The following is a 21,681-nucleotide window of genomic DNA, read 5'->3' as shown; positions in this document are numbered from 1 at the left end:
AGGGTGGAGAGATAAATGAGAGGAGGGTGAGGGTGGGGGTGGGGGTGGGGGTGGGGAGAAAGTACAATAGGTGAATGGGGGGAGGGGATGAAGGTGATAGGTCGGCTGGGGGGGGGGGGGGGGAGAGGGGGGGGGGGGGGGAGAGAGGGGGGGGGGGAGAGAGGGGGGGGGGGGAGAGAGGGGGGGGGGGGAGAGAGGGGGGGGGGGAGAGGGGGGGGGGGGGGAGAGGGGGGGGGGGGGGAGAGGGGGGGGGAGAGAGAGGAGGGGGGAGTGGATAAGTGGAAAAGAAAATGGGCAGATAGGACAAGTCATGGGGACAGTGCTAAGCTGGAAGTTTGGAACTGGGGTGAGGTGGGGGAAGGGGAAATGAGGAAACTGTTGAAGTCCACATTGATGCCCTGGGTTGAAGTGTTCAGAAGCGGAAGATGAGGTGTTCTTCCTCCAGGCGTCTGGTGGTGAGGGAGGCCCAGGACCTCCATGTCCTCGGCAGAGTGGGAGGGGGAGTTGAAATGTTGGGCCACAGGGCTTCCAGCACCACTCATCCAGAATCTGGTTTCCAGCATCTGCAGTCATTGTTTTTACCTATTATTAAGGCTGCTGACCCTGAGCTCAGCCATAGGTATCAGAATGCCCATCAGAAACCCTATACTGATTTCCCCTCTTTTAAGATATTTGTTGAAATCTCCCTCTTCAATCAAACTTTGACCACCTATTCCAATATTTTCCCCTTTGGCTCAATGCCTATATTCTCATTTCAATCAATTATTTACACAATGAAATACCTTGAGATGATTTAATGTACTAAAAGTGTTAAATAAATATAAGTTGCCACTGCCCCAAACTGCTGAGCCAAATATTGTAAGCAAAGTTGTTACACAAAATAATGTCAAAAATCACATGACACAGGGTTATAGTCTTTGACTTTGTCCACCCCAGTCCAACTTTGGCATCTCCACAACAAAAATAATGAAAGCTTCAAAGAGATTCCATTGTATAGGAATATTTGAAAAACAATAACATGCCTGTCTAAAGTATTTTGAGATGGAGCATATGGGTACGGAATCTCCCTGAAAGACATTCTGCCCTCAGACTGACAGGTGATAATGGAGAGTAACAAATCTACTTGGAATAAAATAAGGCCCGTTGTATAAATAGTGAAATATGAGATTCTGCTAAATGCAGCAAAGTTTAATGTCCCTGATCCAGTTACAAACACTGTCCCACAAGTTCCAAATAAGAAATTGACGTTTCTACTGGAACATTAACCTTCCCTTCAGAGTTTTTTTTAACCAAACTAAAAGCTGGCCCATTCCTCGCTCCTCCTCCTGTTCCACCGTCTTAACCCTCCGGCCACCTTCAGGTCTTAGGACCAGCTGAATCCAACTTTTCTTGTGACGAAGACAAGCTGTCAGTCAGCCCACACCACAACCACTATTGCAACGATATCCTTCCATTCTCCCCGCCGCCTATTTACAAACCCCGGAATACACTTACCGAACGTCCGCCGCTACCTTTCCAACACGATAGACAATTCCAGCAAACTTCCAGGAACAGCGCCACCCGCTGCCTGGGAGGAACCACTGCGCTGCCCGGCGTGGAACCACGGCGCCATCTACAGCCCGGGAGGAACCACAGCTCCACCCGCTGCCTGGGAGGAACCACTGCGCTGCCCGGCGTGGAACCACGGCGCCATCTACAGCCCGGGAGGAACCACAGCTCCACCCGCTGCCCAGGAAGGACCCACAGCGCCACCCCGCTGCCCGGGGTGGAACCACGGCGCCACCTGCTGCCCGGGAGGAACCACGGCTCCACGAGTTGACCAAATCGAGAACAGTAACACCCATTTGCCCGGGTGAACCACAGAGACAGCTGTGGACCAAGTTTACAGCCAAGGTGTGGCTTCCTGTACCACCGTGATAATGTTCCCAGGATCCAGTTGTGTTCATCCCGGTTCGTATTTACTTCAAAGGGAACGGTGCATAAATGTAAAGAGGTTTTGCTATAACTATACTAACACTCTAGTCAGACCACAGCTGTGAATAGTTTTGGATACCTTTTCTAAGGACTGCATTAGAGTCAATCCACAAAATATTCAACGAGAGGAGTGACAAATGACGTTTAATTTAGATAAATACGAGGTGCTGCATTTTGGAAGAGCAAATCAGGGCAGGACTTATACACTTAATGGTAAGGTCCTAGGGAGTGTTGCTGATCAGAGACCTTGGATTGCAGGTTCATAGCTCCTTGAAAGTGGAGTCGCGGGTAGATAGGATAGTGAAGAAGGTGTTTGGTGTGCTTTCCTTTATTGGTCAGAGTATTGAGTACAGGAGTTGGGAGGTCATGTTGTGACTGACCATGGTGCAGAAGGCCATTCATGAGGGGGAGCAAAAAGACAAGTAGTTGTTATAGAGGATTTTATCATTAGGGGGACAGATAGTATCCCTTGTGAGCCAATTGGAAGTCCTGCATGGTGCCTGCTTGGTGCCAGGGTGCAAGACATCTCGAACCGGCTTAAAAGGATATTGGAGCAGGAGGGAGAGGATCCAGTTGTTGTGGTCCACGTTGGCACAAACAACATAGGCAAGGTTAGGAAGGAGGACCTGTTTGGGGAGTAGCAAGCACTAGGAAGGAAATTGAAGAACAGGTCCTCAAGGGCGTGTCAGATTGGCAAGGTCACGGTGATCTTGGGGGGACTTCAATATGCAAATGGACTGGGTGAATAATGTTGCCGTTGGATGCAAAGAAAGAGAATTCATGGAATGCTTATAGGATAGCTTTTTGGAACAGCTTGTGCAGGTGCTCACAAGGGAGCAGGCTATTCTGGACTTAGTGCTATGTAATGAGTCAGACTTTATAAAAGATCTTAAAGTAAGGGAACACTGAGGAGGCAGCGATCATAATATGGTAGAGTTCAGTCTGCAGTTTGAAAGAGAGAAGGCAAAAATCAGATGTAATGTTGTTAGTTAATTAAAGGTAATTGCAGGGGCACGAGAGAGGAACAGATGAAAATCGACTGGAAGCAGAGCCTAGTGGGGAAGAGGGACAGTAGACCAACAGTGACAGGAGTTTCTAAGTGTAATGAAGGACATAGTACAGAGGTTCATCCCAAAGAAAAGAAAGATTACCTGGTGGAGATGGATTAGACAGCCATAGCTGACAAAGGAAGTCAGAAAATGTATCATAGAAAAAGAGAGAGACTATAAAGTGGCCAAGAGCACTGGGAAATCAGAAGATTGGGAAGACTATAAAAACAAACAGAGGATAACAAACAGAGAGATAAGGAAAGATTGGATCAAATAGCCAGTAATATTAGAAATGATAGTAAAAGTTTCTTTCAATACATAAGTAACAAATGAGAGGCAAAAGTAGAAATTGGGCCACTCCAAATTGATGCAGGAAGGCGAGTAATGGGAGATAAGGAAATAGCTGAAGAGCTTAATAAATACTTTGTGTCAGCCTTCACAGTGGAAGACATGAGTAATATCCCAACAATTAAGGAGAGTCAAGGGGAAGAGTTGAGTATGGTAGCCATTACAAAACAAAGTGCTTAAAAAGCTACAAGTCTAACAATTGATAAATCTCCTGGCCACAATGGGTTACGCCTTAGAATTCTGAGAGAGGTGGCTGAAGAAATAGCAGAGGCATTGGTTGTAATCTTTCAAAAATCACTGGAATCAGAAAGTCCCAGATGATTGGAAAATTGCTATTGTAACCCCCTTGTTCAAGAAAGGATCAAGACAAAAGATGGAATGTTATAGGCTGATCAGCCTAACCTCAGTTGTAGGTAAAATTCTAGAATCCATCATTAGGGATGAAATTTCTAAATACTTCAAAGTGCAGGGTCAGATTAAAACAAGTCAGCATGGATTTAGTAAGGGGAGGTTGTGCCTGACAAACCTGTTAGAATTCTTTGAAAGAGGTAACAAGTAGGTTAGCCCATGGCAACCCAGTGGATGTTATCTATCTAGACTTCTAAAAGGTCTTTGATAAGTTGCCTCACGGGAGGCTGCTGAGTAAAGTGAGGGCCCATGGTGTTCGAGATGAGCTACTGGCATGGATTGAGGATTGGCTGTCTGACAGAAGACAGAGTGTTAGAATAAAAGGGTCTTTTTCGGAATGGCAGCTAGTGACAAGTGGTGTCCCGCAGGGTTCAGTGTTGGGGCCGAAGGTGTTCACTTTATATATTAATGATCTGGATGAAGGGACTGGGAGCATTCTGGGCAAAGTTCGCCGGTGATACAAAGTTAGGTGGACAGGCAGGTATTACTGAGGAGGTGGGGAGGCTGCAGAAAGGTTTAGATAGTTTAGGAGAGATATGATGAACGGCTGAGGTTCCTGGGATTGTTAGCATTAGAGTTTAGAAAGTTGAGGGGAGAGCTAATAGAAACATACAAGATAATACATGGCTTAGAAAGGGTGGACGCTGAGAATTAGTTTCCATCAGGCGGTGATACTTGGACCTGTGGGCACAGCCTTAGAATTAGAGGGGGTCAATTTAGAACAGAAATGAGGAGACATTTCTTCAGTCAGTGTGGTGGGACTATGGAATTCATTGCCATGGAGCGCAGTGCAGGACATTACATGTCTTCAAGGCAGAGATTGATAAATTCTTAATCTCGCAAGGAACTAAGGGATAGTGGGAGAGTGCAGGTAAGTGGCGCTGAAATGCCCATCAGCCATGATTGAACATAGAACATTACAGCGCAGTACAGGCCCTTCGGCCCTCGATGTTGCGCCAACCTGTCATACCAATCTGAAGCCCATCTAGCCTACACTATTCCATGTTCGTCCATATGCTTGTCCAATGACAACTTAAATATACTTAAAGTTGGCGAATCTATTACCGTTGCAGGCAAAGCATTCCATTCAGAGTACTCTCTGAATAAAGAAACTACCTCTGACATCTGTCCTATATCTATCACCCCTCAATTTAAAGCTATGCCCCCTCGTGCTCACCGTCACCATACTTGGAAAAAGGCTCTCCCTGTCCACCCTATCTAACCCTCTGACTATCTTATATGTCTCTATTAAGTCACCTCTGAACCTTCTTCTCTCCAACGAAAACAGCCTCAAGTCCCTCAGCCTATCCTCGTAAGACCTTCCCTCCATACCAGGCAACATCCTAGTAAATCTCCTCTGCACCCTTTCCAAAGCTTCCACATCCTCCTTATAATGCGGTGATCGGAACTGTACACAATACTCCAAGTGCGGCCGCACCAGAGTTTTGTACAACTGTAGCATAACCTCATGGTTCTGGAACTCGATCCCTCTATTAATAAAAGCTAAAACACTATGCCTTCTTAACAATCCTGTTAACCTGGGTGACACCTTTCAAGGATCTGTGTACCTGGACACCGAGATCTCTCTGTTCAACTACACTACCAAGAATCTTATCATTAGCCCAGTATTTTGCATTCTGGTTACTCCGACCAAAGTGAATCACCTCACACTTGTCCACATTAAACTCCATTTGCCACCTCTCAGCCCAGCTCTGCAGCTTATCTATGTCTCTCTGTAACCTACAACATCCTTCGTCACTATCCACAACTCCACTGACCTTAGTGTTGTATGCAAATTTACAAACCCACCCTTCTACGCCCTTATCCAGGTCGTTTATAAAAATGACGAACAGCAGTGGACCCAAAACTGACCCCCCTACGACCCACCCTCCCATTCTGGCACTTTCCCCTGCCACCGCAGGAACTGTAAAACCTGTGCCCACACCTCCTCCCTCACCTCTATCCAAGGCCCTAAAGGAGCCTTCCACATCCATCAAAGTTTTACCTGCACATCCACTAATATCATTTATTGTATCCGTTGCTCCCGATGTGGTCTCCTCTACATTGGGGAGACTGGGCGCCTCCTAGCAGAGCGCTTTAGGGAACATCTCCGAGACACCCGCACCAATCAACCACACCGCCCCGTGGCCCAACATTTCAACTCCCCCTCCCACTCTGCCGAGGACATGGAGGTCCTGGGCCTCCTTCACTGCCGCTCCCTCACCACCAGACGCCTGGAGGAAGAACGCCTCATCTTCCGCCTCCGAACACTTCAACCCCAGGGCATCAATGTGGACTTCAACAGCTTCCTCATTTCCCCTACCCCCACCTCATCCTAGTTTCAAACTTCCAGTTCAGCACTGTCTCCTTGACTTGTCCGGACTTGTCCGACCTGCCTAGCTCCTTTTCCACCTCTCCACTCCACCCTCTCCTCCTTGACCTATCACCTTCATCTCCTCCCCCACTCACCCATTGTACTCTCTCCCCACCCCCACCCCCACCCTCCTCTAGCTTATCTCTCCACGCTTCAGGCTCACTGCCTTTATTCCTGATGAAGGGCTTTTGCCCGAAATGTCGATTTCGCTGCTCGTTGGATGCTGCCTGAACTGCTGTGCTCTTCCAGCACCACTAATCCAGTATTTGCTTTCCAGCATCTGCAGTTATTGTTTTTACCTTATATCTCCCACAATCCCATTCCTCTGCATTTTGTACAATAGCCTACTGTGGGGAACCTTATCGAACACCTTGCTGAAATCCATATACACCATATCAACTGGTTTACTCTCATCTACCTGTTTGGTCACCTTCTCAAAGAACTCAATAAGGTTTGTGAGGCACGACCTACCCTTCACAAAACCGTGCTGACTATCCCTAATCAGATTATTCTTTTCTAGATGATTATAAATCCTATCTCTTATAACCTTTTCGAATAATTTACCAACAACTGAAGTAAGGCTCACTTGTCTATAATTACCAGGGTTGTCTCTACTCCTCTTCTTGAACAGGGGAACCGCATTTGCTATCCTCCAGTCTTTTGGCACTATTCCTGTAGACAACAATGATGATTGAAAGCTCAATGCTAAAGGCTCGGCAGTCTCTTCCCTGGCGTCCCAGAGGATCCTAGGATAAATCCCATCCGGCCCAGGGGACTTATCTATTTTCACACTCTGCAGGATTTCTAATACCTCTTCCTTGTGAACCTCAATCACACCTAGTCTAGTATCTCAGTATTCTCATCTACAACATTGTCATTTTCTAGAGTGAATACTATCGAAAAATATTCATTTAGTGTTTCCCCTATCTCCTCTGACTCCACATACAACTTCCCACTACTATCCTTGATTGGCCCTAATCTTACTCTCGTCATTCTTTTATTCCTTAAATACCTATAGAAAGCCTTAGGGTTTACCCTGATCCTATCCGCCAACAACTTCTCATGTCTCCTCCTGGCTCTTCTGAGCTCTCTCTTTAGGTCTTTCCTGGCAACCTTGTAACCCTCAAGCTCCCTAACTGAGCCTTCACATCTCATCCTAACATAAGTCGCCTTCTTCCTCTTGACCAGAGATTCCACTTCCTTCGTAAACCAAGGCTCCCGCACTCTACAGCGTCCTCCCTGCCTGACAGATACATACTTATCTAGGACACTCAGGATCTTTTCCTTGAATAAGCTCCACATTTCTAATGTGCCCATCCCCTGCAGTTTCCTTCCCCATCCTATGCTTTCTAAATTTTGCCTAATCACATTGTAATTTCCTTTCCCCCAGCTGTAACTCTTGCCCAGTGGTATACACCTATCCCTTTCTATCACTAAAGTAAACCTAACAGAATTGTGATCGCTATCACCAAAGTGCTTACCTACTTCTGTGTCTAACATCTGGCCAGGCTTATTACCCAGTACCAAATCTAATGTGGCTCCGCCCCTTGTTGGCCTGTCTTCACACTGTGTCAGGAAGCCCTCCTGCACACACTGGACAAAAACTAACCCATCTATAGTGCTCGTACTATAGTGTTCCCAGTCAATATTTGGAAAGTTGAAGTCTCCAATGACAACTACCCTGTCTCTCTCACTCCTATTGAGAATCATCTTAGCTATCCTTTCCTCTACACCTTTGGAACTATTCGGAGGCCTATAGAAAACTCCCAACAGGGTGACCTCTCCTTTCCTGTTTCTAACCTCAGCCCATACTATCTCAGCTGACGAGTCCCCAAACATCCTTTCTGCAACTGTAATACTGTCCTTAACTAACAATGCCACACCTCCCCCTCTTTTACCATCTTCTCTGTTCTTACTGAAACATCTAAATCCTAGAACCTGCAACAGCCATTCCTGTCCCAGCTCTATTCATGTCTCCGAAATGGCCACAACATTGAAGTTCCAGGTACCAACCTATGCTGCAAGTTCACCCACCTTATTCCAGATGCTCCTGGCATTGAAGTAGACACACTTCAAACCAACCTCTTGTTTGCTGGTGCCATCTTGCGTCCCTGAAACTTGATTTCGGACCTCCCTACTCTCAACCTTTTCTATACTCGAGCTACAATTTTGGTTCCCACCCCCCTGCTGGATTAGTTTAAACCCACCCCAATAGCCTTAGCGAATTCCCCCCCCACGATATCTGGTTCAGATGAAGACCATCCTGCTGTGTAGAGGTCCCACCTACCCCAGAAAGCGCCCCAATTATCCAAGAATCCAAAACCCTCCCTTGAATGTTGGAGTGGACTCTATGGGCTGAATGGTCTTCTCCTCCTATGTCTTATGGACTGCACAGAACATTAGTTTAGGCTACTTTTGGAATATTGCAAGCAATTCTGGCCTCCCTCCTATAGGAAGGATGTTGTGAAATTTGAAAGAATTAAGAAAAGATTTACAAAGATGTTGCCAGGTTTGGAGCAATAAGGAGAAGCTGAATAGATTAGATTCCCTACAGTGTGGAAACAGGACCTTCAGCCCAACAGGTCCACACCGACCCTCTGAAGAGTAACCCACCCAGAGCCATTTCCCTGTGACTAATGCACCTAGCATAATGGGCAATTTAGCATGGCCAATTCACCTGAGTTGCACATCTTTGGATTTTGGGAGGAAACCAGAGCAAACCTGCACAGACATGGGAAGAACGTGCAAATTCCACACACACCTTCACCCAAGGCTGGAACTGAACCTGGGACCCTGGTGCTGTGAGGCAGCAGAGCTAACCACTGAGCCACTGTGCTGCCTGTCATAGGCTGGGCCTGTTTTCCCTGGAGTGTTGGAGGCTGAGGGATGACCTTATAGAGGTTTATAAAATCATGAGGGGCATGGATAAGATAAATAGACAAGGTATTTATCCTGGGGTGGAGGAGTCCAAAATGAGAGGGCATAGGATTAAGATGAGAAGAGAAAGGGACCTAAGGGACACCTTTTTCACACAGAGAGATATGTGAATGGAACGAGTTGCCAGAGGAAGTGGTGGAGGCTGGTAACAATGATAATAACATTTAAAAAGCACCTGGATGAGTACATGTATAGAAAGGGTTTCGAGGGATATGGGCTAAATGCTGGCAAATAGGATTCCATTTAAATGGAATATCTGGTCAGCATGGATGAGTTGGACTGAAGGGTCTGTCTCCGTGCTGTATATCTCAATCAGTGTTAAGAGGTTAAGTAGAGTGGGTTTGTATTTATTAGAATATCGAAGGATGAGAGGTGATCTCATTGAAACATACATAAAGTCAGACAGCACAGAACCAGACCCTTTGGTCCAATCGGTCCATGCTGACCATAATCCCAAAGTAAACGAGCCCCACCTGCCTGAGTTTGGTCCATATCCCTCCAAACCTTTCTTATTCATGTATCTGTCAAAATGTATTTTAAACATTGTAACTGTACCTGTATCGTCCACTTCCTCTGGAAGTTCATTCCACACATGAACCACTGTTTGTGTAAAAGAACTGTCCCTCATGTCTTTTATAAATTTTTCTCCTCTCACTGAAGATGTGTACCCTAGTCTTTAAATCCCTCCCCCATCCTAGGGAAAAGACACCTTCCATTCCCTTCATTCATACCCCTCATTATTTTATAAACTTCTATAAGGACACCGCTTAACCTCCTATGCTCCAGTGAAAAAAAAAGTCCCTGCGTATTTAGACTATCCTCATAACTCAAACCCCATTCCTGGCAACATTTGGTAAATCTCTTATGAACCTTCTCCTGCTTAATAATATCCTTCCTATAACCGGGCAACCAGAACTGAATACAGTATTCCAGAAGAACCCTCACCAACATCCTGTACAACCACAACATAACATTCCAACTTCCATGCTCAAAGGTCTGAGCAATGAAGGCAAGTGTGCTAAACGTCTTCCTAATCCGTCATGTCTAGACCTGATGCCAACTTCAAAGAATTATGTACATGAACCCCTGGGTCTCTCTGTTTTCTGCAACACAACCCAAGGCCCTACTTTTAATTGTATAAGTCTTGCTCTTGTTTGTTTTACCAAAATGCAATACCTCGCATTTATTCAAATTAAACTCCCATCTGCCAATTAATCAAGATCTTTTCTTTATCTTCCGTAACCTCCTTCACTCTCCACTATACCACCAATTTTGATGTCATCTGCAAACTTACTAACGATGTATATTCTTACGAATCTTCTGTATTCTCATCTAAATCATTTATATAAATCACAAATAAAAGTAGACCCAGTACTGACCCCTGTGGAACACCACTGGTAACAGACCTCCAGTCCTAGATCATAGAATCTCTACAGTGTGGAAGCAGGCTATTCGACCCATTAAGTCCACACTGACCCTCCTAAGTGCATCCCACCCAGACCCACCCCATCCCTGTTACCCTGCATTTCCCATAGCTAATCCTACATGTCCCTGGACACTATGAGCCTTTTTGCTCAGACAGTCCACCTAACCTGCACATCTTTGGATTGTGGGGAAAAAATTAAAGCACCTAGAGGGAACCCACACAGATACAGGGCGAATGTGAAAAGTCCACACAAACAGTTGCCCAAAGTTGGAATTGAACCCAGGACCCTTGCACTGTGCTGACCACTGAGCCTCCGTCCTCCCCCATTGCTTTCTGTCTCCTGCCATTGTCAATTTTGTTTCCAATTGGCAAACTCACCTTGAATCCCATGTGATCTAACTTTACTAATTAGTCTGTCATGCGGAACCTTGTCAAAGGCTTTATGAAAGACCAAGTAAACAATGTCTACTGCTCTGCTCTCATCAATCTTCTTGGTTACTTCCTCAAAGAGCTCAATTAAGTTTGTGGAAAATGATTTCCCTCACAAGAAACATGCTGACTTTCCCTAACAACTCCTTGCCTCTTCAAATGCATTTAAATCCTATCTTTCAGAATCACCTCCAGCAACTTCACTACCAACAAATTCAGACTCACAGGTCTATAGTTCTTTGGCTTCTCACTATATCCCGTTTTAAACAAAAGCACAACATTTGCCACTCTCCAGTCACCTGGCACCTCACCCATAGTTATAGGTGATGCAAATGTCCTGGAATACACTGGAACAGGTGCCAGAGATTTATCAACCTTTATATTTTCGAAGACGTCCAGCACTTCCTCTTATGTAATGTGAACTGTTTTCAAAACATCAACATCTATTTCCCTGAGTTCTCAACCCTCTTCAGTTATGAATCAATATTGTGTTGGACTGAAAACGTTAACTGTACTTTCCTCTCCAGAGATACTTCCAGATTTGATCGGTTTTTCCAGCACTATTTGTTTTTATGTCAGCTGATTAACTGTGTTTGAGAGTTGGACTTTCTCTGTATCTAGGACTTACAGAGGAAGGTGCCCAAGAATCATCACTAATCTGCTGAAATAGATACCAGCATTCAAGAGAAACAGTAAGGCAAAATGGTTTTCACTTACTTCCTGGAACTGCTGAATCTGCTGATTCTGCCAGCAAAGGCAACCAGACTCTTTAATGACAGAAGCCAATAAAACTGTTGAATACAGCATTCAACTATAACCTTTCACTTCAGATAAACAATACTTCACTTGCTTTCCATGGTAGTGTGGCATGGTGGCTCAGTGGTTAGCACTGCTGCCTCACAGCACCAGGGACCTGGGTTCAATTCCTGCCTTGGGTGACTGTCTGTGTGGACTGTGCATGTTCTCCTTGTGTCTGTGTGGGTTTCCCCAAGTGCTCAGTTTCCTCCCACTGTCCAAAGCTCTGCAGGGCAGGTAAATTGGCCACACTGAATTGCTTATAGTGCTGAATTGCCTAACACCTCTCGCGTTAAGTACGTTAGTCAGAGGGAAATAGGTCTGGGTAGGTTACTCTACAGAAGGCTGGAGTGGACTTGTTGGGCCGATGGGCCTGTTTCCATAATGTAAGGAATCTAATATTTAAAGAACTGAACAGAATTTCAAATTTATTAGTACTCCTATCCTTATCCACATTTAATCTATGTAAATACCATATTTTATTAATAATCTTATGTCAATTAAACATTTTTAGTTGCTGATGGGATATGGGCATTGCTGACAAGGCCAGCATATTTCCTTTTTAATTCACGTTAAATAGGACCTTCAACAGCAGGTGATAATGGTGATGAAGGGCTCTGAGCAAGGGAGCTGGGCAGTTTTCTGGAGGCTCCACTAACAGTGGAGACAGTGAAGGAGAATAGCTGCTGCAATTGAATGGAGTCTTGGTAGAAAAAGTGTCACTTCAGTGTGGAAAGAGATGAAAGAAAGTCATATAGCACGGAATTAGATCCTTTGATCCAACCAGTCCATTCCTGAAGAAGGGCTGATGCCCGAAATGTCGATTCTCCTGTTCCTTGGATGCTGACTGACCTGCTGCACTTTTCCAGCAACACATTTTCAGCTCTGATCTCCAGCATCTGCAGTCCTCACTTTCTCCTCCAACCAGTCCATGACGACCTCCATCCCAAACTAAAATAATCCCACCTGCCTGCTCCTGGCCCATATCCTTTCAAATCCTTCCTATTCATGTACCTATCCAAATCTTCTAATACCTATAACTATACCAGAATCCACACCTTCCTCTGGAAGTTTATTTCACACACAAACTACTATTACCCTCTGTGTAAAAAAAATTGTCCCTCTTGTCTTTTTTAAATCTCTTCTTCTCACCTTAAACATGTGCCCTCAGCCTTGAAATCCTCCATCTTAGGAAAGACAACTACTGGTAACTTTATCTCTACCCCTCATTATTTTATGAAGTTCTATAAGGTTGCCTGTCAACCTCCTATGCTCCAGTGCAAAAGGTCCCAGCCTACCCAGCCTTCCTTTATAACTCAAACCTTCCATACCTGGCAACATTCTGGTAATCTCTTCTGAACCCTCTCCAGCTTAATAATATCCTTCCTATAACTAGAACTAGATACAATATTCTACAACAGGCTTCACTAATGTCCTGTACAAACTCAACATGACTTCCCAACTTCTATATTAAAAGGACTGAGCAATGAAGGCATGTGTGCCAAATTGGGGCCAGCGACCCATAATTCTATTAAATTTAAAATAGTGATGGAAAAGGATAGACCAGATCTAAAAGTTGAGGTTCTAGATTGGAGAAAGGCCAATTTTGACGGTATTAGACAAGAACTTTCAAAAACTGATTGGGGGCAGATGTTCACAGGTAAAGGAATGGCTAGAAAATGGGAAGCCTTCAGAAATTAGATAATAAGAATCCAGAGAAAGTATACACCTGTTAAGGTGAAAGGGAAGGCTGGTAGGTATAAGGAATGCTGTATGACTAAAGAAATTGAGGGATTGGTTAAGAAAAAGAAGGAAGCATATGTAAGGTATAGACATGATAGATCGAGAGAATCCTTAGAAGAGTATAAAGGCAGTAGGAGTATACTTAAGAGGGAAATCAGGAGAGCAAAAAGGGGACATGAGATGCTTTGGCAAATAGAATTTAGGAGAATCCAAAGGGTTTTTACAAATACATTAATGACAAAAGGGAAGCTAGGGAGAGAAACGGGCCCCTCAAAGATCAGCAAGGTGGCCTTTGTGTGGAACTGCCGGAGATGGTGGAGATACTAAATGAGTATTTTGCATCAGTATTTACTGTGGAAAAGGAAATGTAAGATCCAGAATGTAGGGAAATAGATGGTGACACCTTGCAAAATGTCCATATTACAGAGGAGGAAGTGCTGGATGTCTTGAAATGCATAGAGGTGGATAAATCCCCAGGACCTGATCAGGTATAATCAAGAACTCTGTGGGAAGCTGGAGAACTGATTGCTGGGCCTCTTGCTGAGATATTTGCATCATCGATAGTCACAGGTGAGGTGCCGGAAGACTGGAGGTTGGCTAACATAATGCCACTGTTTAAGAAGGGTAGTAAGGACAAGTCAGAGAACTATAGACCAGTGAGCCTTACGTCAAGTTGTTGGAGGGAATCCTGAGGGACAGGATGTACATGTATTTGGAAAGGCAAGGACTGATTAGGGATAGTCAACATGGCTTTGTGCGTTGGAAATCATGTCTCACAAACTTGATTGAGTTTTTTGAAGAAGTAACAAAGAAGATTGATGAGGGCAGAGCGGTAGATGAGATCTATGTGGACTTCAGTAAGGCGTTCGACCAGGTTCCCCTGGGAGACTGATTAGCAAGGTTAGATCTCACGGAATACAAGGAGAACTTCAAAGTTTGGGAGAAGATTTGTAGCTCGGGTGCTCGTTGTTGTGGTTCTGTTCGCCAAGCTGGGAATTTGTCTTGCAAACGTTTCGTCCCCTGTCTAGGTGACATCCTCAGTGCTTGGGAGCCTCCTGTGAACCCCTTCTGTGATGTTTCCTCCGGCATTTATAGTGGCCTGTCTCTGCTGCTTCCGGTTGTCAGTTCCAGCTGTCCGCTGTAGTGGCCGGTATATTGGGTCCAGGTCGATGTGTTTGTTGATAGAGTCTGTGGATGAGTGCCATGCCTCTAGGAATTCCCTGGCTGTTCTCTGTTTGGCTTGCCCTATAATGGTAGTGTTGTCCCAGTCAAATTCATGTTGCTTGTCATAAGCAACATGAATTCGACTGGGACAACACTACCATTATGGGGCAAGCCAAACAGAGAACATCCAGGGAATTCCTAGAATCTGTGGATGAGTGCCATGCCTCTATCAACAAACACATCGACCTGGACCCAATATACCGGCCACTACAGCGGACAGCTGGAACTGACAACCAGAAGCGGCAGAGACAGGCCACTATAAATGCCGGAGGAAACATCACAGAAGCGCTTCACAGGAGGCTCTCAAGCACTGAGGATGTCACCTAGACAGGGGACAAAACGTTTGCAAGACAAATTCCCAGCTCGGCAAACAGAACCACGACAACAAGAAGAACTAGCCATTTGGATACAGAACTGGCTCAAAGCTAGAAGACAGAGGGTGGTGGTGGAGGATTGTTTGTCAGACTGGAGGCCTTGACCAGTGGAGTGCCACAAGGATTGGTGCTGGGTCCTCTATTTTTTGTTATTTACATAAATGATTTGGATGCGAGCATAAGAGCTACAGTTAGTAAGTTTGCTGATGATGCCAAAATTGGAGGTGTAATGGACAGCGAAGGGGTTACCTCCGATTACAACGGGATCATGACCAGATGGGCCAATGGGCTGAGAAGTATCAGATGGAGTTTAATTCAAATGCGAGGTGCTGCATTTTGGGAAAGCAAATCTTAGCAGGACTTGTATACTTAATGGGAAGGTCGTAGGGAGTGTTGCTGAACAAAGAGACCTTGGAGTGCAGGTTCATAGCTCCTTGAAAGTAGAGTCGCAGGTAGATAGGATAGTGAAGAAGGCGTTTGATATGCTTTCTTTTATTGGTCAGAGTATTGAGTACAGGAACTGAGAGGTCATGTTGCAGCTGTACAGGACATTGGTTAGGCCACTGTTGGAATATTGCATGCAGTTCTGGGCTCCTTCCTATCAGAAAGATGCTGTGAAACTTGAAAGGGTTCAGAAAAGATTTACAAGGATGTTGCCAGGGTTGGAGGATTTGAGTTATGTGGAGAGGCTGAACAGGCTGGGGTTGTTCCCCCTGGAGCGTTGGAGGCTGAGGGGTGACCTTATAGAGGTTTACAAAATTATGAGGGGCATGGATAGGGTAAATAGGCAAAGTATTTTCCCTGGGGTGGGGGAGTCCAGAACTAGAAGGCATAGGTTTAGGGTGAGAGGGAAAGATATAAAAGAGACCTATGGGGCAACTTTTTCACACAGAGGGTGGCATGTATATGGACTGAGATGCCAGAAGAAGTGGTGGAGGCTGGTACAATTGCAACATTTAAAAGGCATTTGGATGGGTATATAAATAGGAGGGTTTGGAGGGACATGGGCCAGGTACTGGCAGGTGGGACTAGATTGGGTTGGGATATCTGGTTGGGGGGGGCATGGACAGGTTGAACCTAAGGATCTGTTTCCATGCTGTACATCTCTATGGCTCTATAAATGCCTTTTTAACCACCCTGTCAAAATGAGATGCATATACGTAATGCGAAGAATTATGGTATCTGAACTCATAGGTCCCTCTGTTCTACAACACTACCCAAAGCCCTACAATTAATTGTATAAGCCCTACCCTTGTTTGTTGTACCAAAATGCAATACCTCACATTTATCCACATTGAACTCTATCTACCATTTTTTAGCCCATTAACCATTTCATCTAGAGCCCTTTGTAATCTTATAAAACGTTCTTCGTTGTCTACTATGCCACCAATTTTGGTGTCGTCCTCAAACTTATTAACCATACCTCCTATATTCTCATCCAAATCATTTATATCAAAGACAAACAAAAGTGGACTCAGAACCAACCCTTTGGAACACTGTTAGTCACATGCCTCCGAATCCAAAAAGCAACCATTCTCTACCACTTTGTCTTTTGCTGTTAAGCCAATTATGTATCCAATTTGGCAAACTTACCCTGAATCCCATGTGACCTAACTTTACTAATTAGTCTACCCTGCGGAACCTTGTTGAAGGCTTTACTAAAGTCCAATTGTTTTGGTAACTTGCTCAAAAAACTCAGTCAAGTTCGTGAGATAGACTTTCCTCGCACAAAACTATGCTGACTAACCCTAAATTAATTTTTGCCACTCTAAATCTCCATAAATCCTATCTTTCAAAATCATCTCCACCAATTTATTCACACCGAACCCAGACTCTCAGGTATATAGTTTCTACTCAGTTTTTCTTAAACAAAGGTACATTAGCCACCCTCCAGTCATCAGGCACCTCACCAGCAGTTATAGATGATGCAAATATTTCTGCAAGGAGTCTTGCAATGTCCTCCCTCACTTCCAACAACATTCTGGGATAGTTAGTTATTGTATAATACATTTAGAAATGGTGTCTAAAGTGTTGGCAATGTCGCATTACAGCCAACACGTTTTAAAAGTTCACACTTTAGAAACAGCAATCCAATTCATGAGCCACGTTACAGTGAATTTGCGTTGACTAATCACACATTGTAAAAGAATGACCTGTACATTATATAGGAAAAACTCTTAAATGTAACCCAAAATGATAATTCCCTCTACATGATGAATAGTTCTTTTGTTAGCCTCAACTTTCCTTGCTGTTTGTAATGACTTGATACCAGTGGAATTAGAAATCCCTGGTTCATGATCTTTGGGCTGTTTGTGTGTTCAAATCTCATTTTACACATGTGAACATCAGTGGCTAAGCCAGCATTTATTACCTATCCTAAGCTGTCTTTTTGAACTGCTTCTATCCGTTAACTGTAGGCAGACCCACAATATGCTTTTGGTTGGGGATGGGGTGGAATTAAATGATTTTGACCCAGTGACACGAAGAAACAGTAACTTATTTTCAAGTCAAGGTGATGATTAACTTGGGGAAAAATTGCAGGTGACGGTGTTCCTATTGTCCTTCTAGATAGTGATGGTCATGGGTTTTATGTGTTATGCATGGTATGTGATTTATATATATTTTAATCAGATTTATATGAGGTGTTGAACTTTCACGTACTGGCATATAGGGTTTGGTTTGTGTGAATGAGGTAGTTTAATTAATAACTTGAGTATTTCTGAAGCTGTGATAATTTGAAGCCAGTATGAGTGTTCCTGGAGCTCAGTTGGGAATTTGTTTGCACTGAGAGAATTTTATAAGCAGACAGAGTAGACATTGAAGAACATTAGCCTGCCTTCAGTTAGAAGGAACATAGATTTTCTTTGCTTAGAAGAGATCCTCTTGGAAACCTGTTAGTTTTAGTTCACAGACATTCCAGTTGAAGGTTGATATTAGAAATGGTTTTCCTGGGGCAAGAAATTAACCTTGAAAAGTTATAAATATGTTACTTCAGTGTAAAGATTTTAGTTTGAAAGATCCAGACGAAATGTGTTTGGTTAGAACCCTGAAGGGGCTATTCCAAGCTGAGAACATCTATGCTTAGTTATATGAATACTCAATGAAGAGGCTATTACACCAGGAAGACTGGGAATTGAAAGCAACTGTTAAATCAAACTTAGAAAGGAATTCTCTTTATGGTGTTTGAGTACTGGAAAGGGATGTTGTTGGGATAGATGAAATATTCTATTTTTTTACTGTGCTTCAAAATCTTTTAAATTGTGTTGGATGGAAATAGCTTAGATTATTCAACTTCTTTTTTGCACTTAAACTGATTTTTATTGGTAAAACCAGATCTGCAGCATGGTGTACTTATGTTTCAGTGAGAGGCCATGTTGTTAAATTTTTAATAATCTAACAAGCCAGCAATCAATCTGGGACCGAACTTGTCCAGTAACAATGTCAGCTGGGGTCAAGCAAGGGTCAAAAGAATGCCAAACAGCTTTTGAGAAACCGAAGGTAATCCAATGAATAATGTTGACCACCCCTGACTTTATTAACTTGCAACATGTGTTTGTGGGAATTTTTATTGAATGATGATTAATGAAAAACAGAAAAGCTGGTGGTGGTAGTTTCCAAGAAACTGAATCAAGATGTACTCTATGGTAGAAAAAACACCTTGTTACTGGCTCTCAAACAATTTGAATGTTATGACCATCATGACTCAAAAGAAACAAATATATATTGCCCACAATTCCTTGGCTATACAGAAACGTTTAATTTTTTCTAATGAGAACATTTTGATAGAGATTGTTAATTTCTCCTTATTATCCTTTCCAGTGATAAATGTTTCTTATAATATGACTACCAATGCATATTGAAAAAGGTAATGATGCTGGAGTAATTTGAAAATTTGAGAAAAGATGACAAGAAATTGTACAAATCCTGTGTAAAGAATATATCTATATGTCATGTTTATCTTACAAAATACATTGAATTTTGTGCTTCATATTTTTTTCAGGGGAAAAAAATTACTTTTTTTAAAATTTTGGAAATATAAACTGGTAAATTGAAGTTAGTAATGAACTTTTTCATTTTACAACTCAAAGCAAAAGTGGAAGATTCGTGTTTATTTATTGGCACAAGATAATGTAACTTTTGGAGAAGCTGGATTTGATACTTTTGAGAAACAATTGGCACCAGAGGAAGAAAAAAACTGTGCAGCAATAACTTTTGGATTTCAAGTTGCAATTTATCACAGAACGGAGGGACAGTTGCACTCAGCACTCCAAAAACTTGCAAGTAGGACAGGTGTGTCTCTCTCCTTCCCCTCTATTGGAAAAGAGGCAAAGACTCTGAAAAGAATTTTAATTCGAGCAAAAACCTAGATGCAACTGAATTGAGGATTGCCACAATCAACAATGAAATCACCAAAAACAATGGACTATAGAAAAGGCACCTCATTCCACCCTTGGTCTACTGAATTTGTTCCTTTTTGCCTCTCTTCTACTCATGATACATCACACAATTGTCTAGCACATGCATCTTATTTGTGAATGAATGTGTAGGTTTGGATATAAAGAATATGATCTAACTTTGCTTAATTGTTAATAATCCATTTTGCTTGTTAAATGATATATTTGTTATAGTGAATAATTATTTGCACTTTTTAAATTGATGAAATCTGGTAAAAGCTTGTTTTACCTTAGATTTTTAATTTGCCTGCCTGTAACCTTAATCTAAGTGATCACATTGGTCATTTATACATTTGTGAGGAATCACTCAATAGCAAGTCTAGGTTTCCACTGCACTCTTCCTATCAAGGTCATGACAATACTCCATCCAACACCAAAATTCAGGGGTAATATTATGAATCACATGAACAATCTAGCCAAAGGAAAAGAGAACATTGTTGTTAAGTTTGCAAATGACAAAGATGGGTGGGGAACAGGTAGTGTCAAGGAAGTGCAAAGGCTGCTGAATGGCTTGAAGTGGCAGATGGAATACAATGTGGCATAGTGAAGGGTTATACGTTTTTTGGAAGAAGTGTAAACTGGGAGAGGCTTTAGAAATCAGAACCGCGAAGGGATTTTAGGAGTCCCAGTTCAGGATTCTCCTAAAGGTTAACGTGCTGATTTAGTTGGTATTTAGGAAGGCAAATAGTGTTAGCATTCATTTCAAGGGAGCTAGAATACAAGAGATGTACTGCTGAGGCTGTATAAGGCTCTGGCCAGACTGCATCTAGAATATATAGAGTGTTTTGCGACCACTATCAAAAGGAAATATGTTGATGTTGGAGGGGGTCCACAGGTGGTTTACAATAATTATCCCAGTGGGAGGGCTTATCAGGTGAGGAGCAGTTGGAGGACTGTGGGAGAAAAAGGGGGAAAAGGTCAAAAGTTCTCTCTTTGTAGGGTATGTGGGACTTCAGCCCTCACCAACTCTGCCCTCCCAAATGGAGGGAGTGGCATCCTTGTTCTCACCTACCATCCCACCACCCTCTACATCCAAAGGATCATTGGCTGCCACTTCTCCCACATCTAGTGGGATGCCACTACAAAACCTATTCCCTTCCCTGGTCAACCTTCTGCAGGGATTATTCCCACTGGGACATCTTGGTCCACTCCCATAACCTTCCCACACACTCATAGCACTTTCCCTTGCAATTGCAGAAGGTGTAACACCTTCCCATTTACTTGCTCCCTGTTTACAAAGACCACAATTTCCCCTTGCATGTGGTCAACAATGCCCTCCAGCACAACTCCTCCACCCTGCATTTTTGCCTTTGACCCCCACTCCTCCCAATGCAACAAGGACAGAAGCCCCCTGGTCCTCACATTCCACCCCACCAACCTTCATATACATCACATCATCCTACACTACTACCACCAGGGATATATTTGCCTCCCCACTTGTGTGTTTCAGAGAGACCATTCCCTCTGAAACTCCCTTTTTAGAGCCATGGCCCTTGGCACCTTCACCTGTCACCTCAAGAAGTTCAAAACCTGCACCTACACATCCCCCTCACCATCCAAGACCCCAAAAGGAGCCTTCCACTTCAGAAATTTACCTGTACCTCCACAAATGTCATCTACTGTATCCATTGTACCCGATGTGACCTCCTGTGCAAGTTGGCATCCTATCTCCCTGATGTAGATTGTTTCAGAGAACAATCTCTAGGACACCCACACCAACCAACCCTACCACCCTGTAGCTGATCACTTCTGCTCCCACTTCAAGGCCATGCAGATCATGGGCTTCCTCCATCACCAAACCCTAACCACCAGATGCCTGGAGGAAGAATGCCTCATCTTCTACCTTGGAACCCAGCAACCATATGGAATTAATGTGAATTTCACCGTTTCCTTATTTCCCCTCCCCCTAACATCCCAGTCCCAAGCCTCCAACTCAGCACATTCCTCTTGACCAATCCATAGTCTTTTCCATCCATCCACATAGGAACTGGAGTATGCCATTCAGCCCCTCAAGCCTGTTCCACTAGTTAGCTCATGGCTGATCTGTGGACTAACTCCATATTCCTGTCTTTGGCCCACATCTTGTAATACTTTTGCTTAACAAAATTCTGATTTAAAGTCAACATTCAGTTGTTTCTACATTTCT

General features: G+C 43.6%; 1 protein-coding gene across 5 annotated transcripts in view; it reads right to left on the bottom strand.

Moving 5' to 3' along the window:
• The window catches only part of taf1 (TAF1 RNA polymerase II, TATA box binding protein (TBP)-associated factor), a 172,676-nt gene extending 171,104 nt beyond the window's left edge, over positions 1–1,572 (bottom strand). For 4 of the 5 annotated variants that reach the window (XM_072595163.1, XM_072595165.1, XM_072595166.1 and 1 more), the window contains exon 1: positions 1,495–1,552. The gene's annotated coding sequence lies outside the window, so the exon portion shown is untranslated. Of the gene's footprint in view, positions 1–1,494 lie in introns of all 5 variants that reach the window. The other variant, XM_072595164.1, reaches the window with a different exon arrangement.
• Positions 1,573–21,681: the final 20,109 nt, after the last annotated feature.

This window comes from Chiloscyllium punctatum, chromosome 25 (assembly GCF_047496795.1).
Source record: "Chiloscyllium punctatum isolate Juve2018m chromosome 25, sChiPun1.3, whole genome shotgun sequence".
NCBI lineage: Eukaryota > Metazoa > Chordata > Chondrichthyes > Orectolobiformes > Hemiscylliidae > Chiloscyllium > Chiloscyllium punctatum.
Note: the sequence above shows the minus strand (reverse complement) of the source record. Positions and strands in the feature narration are given on the sequence as shown.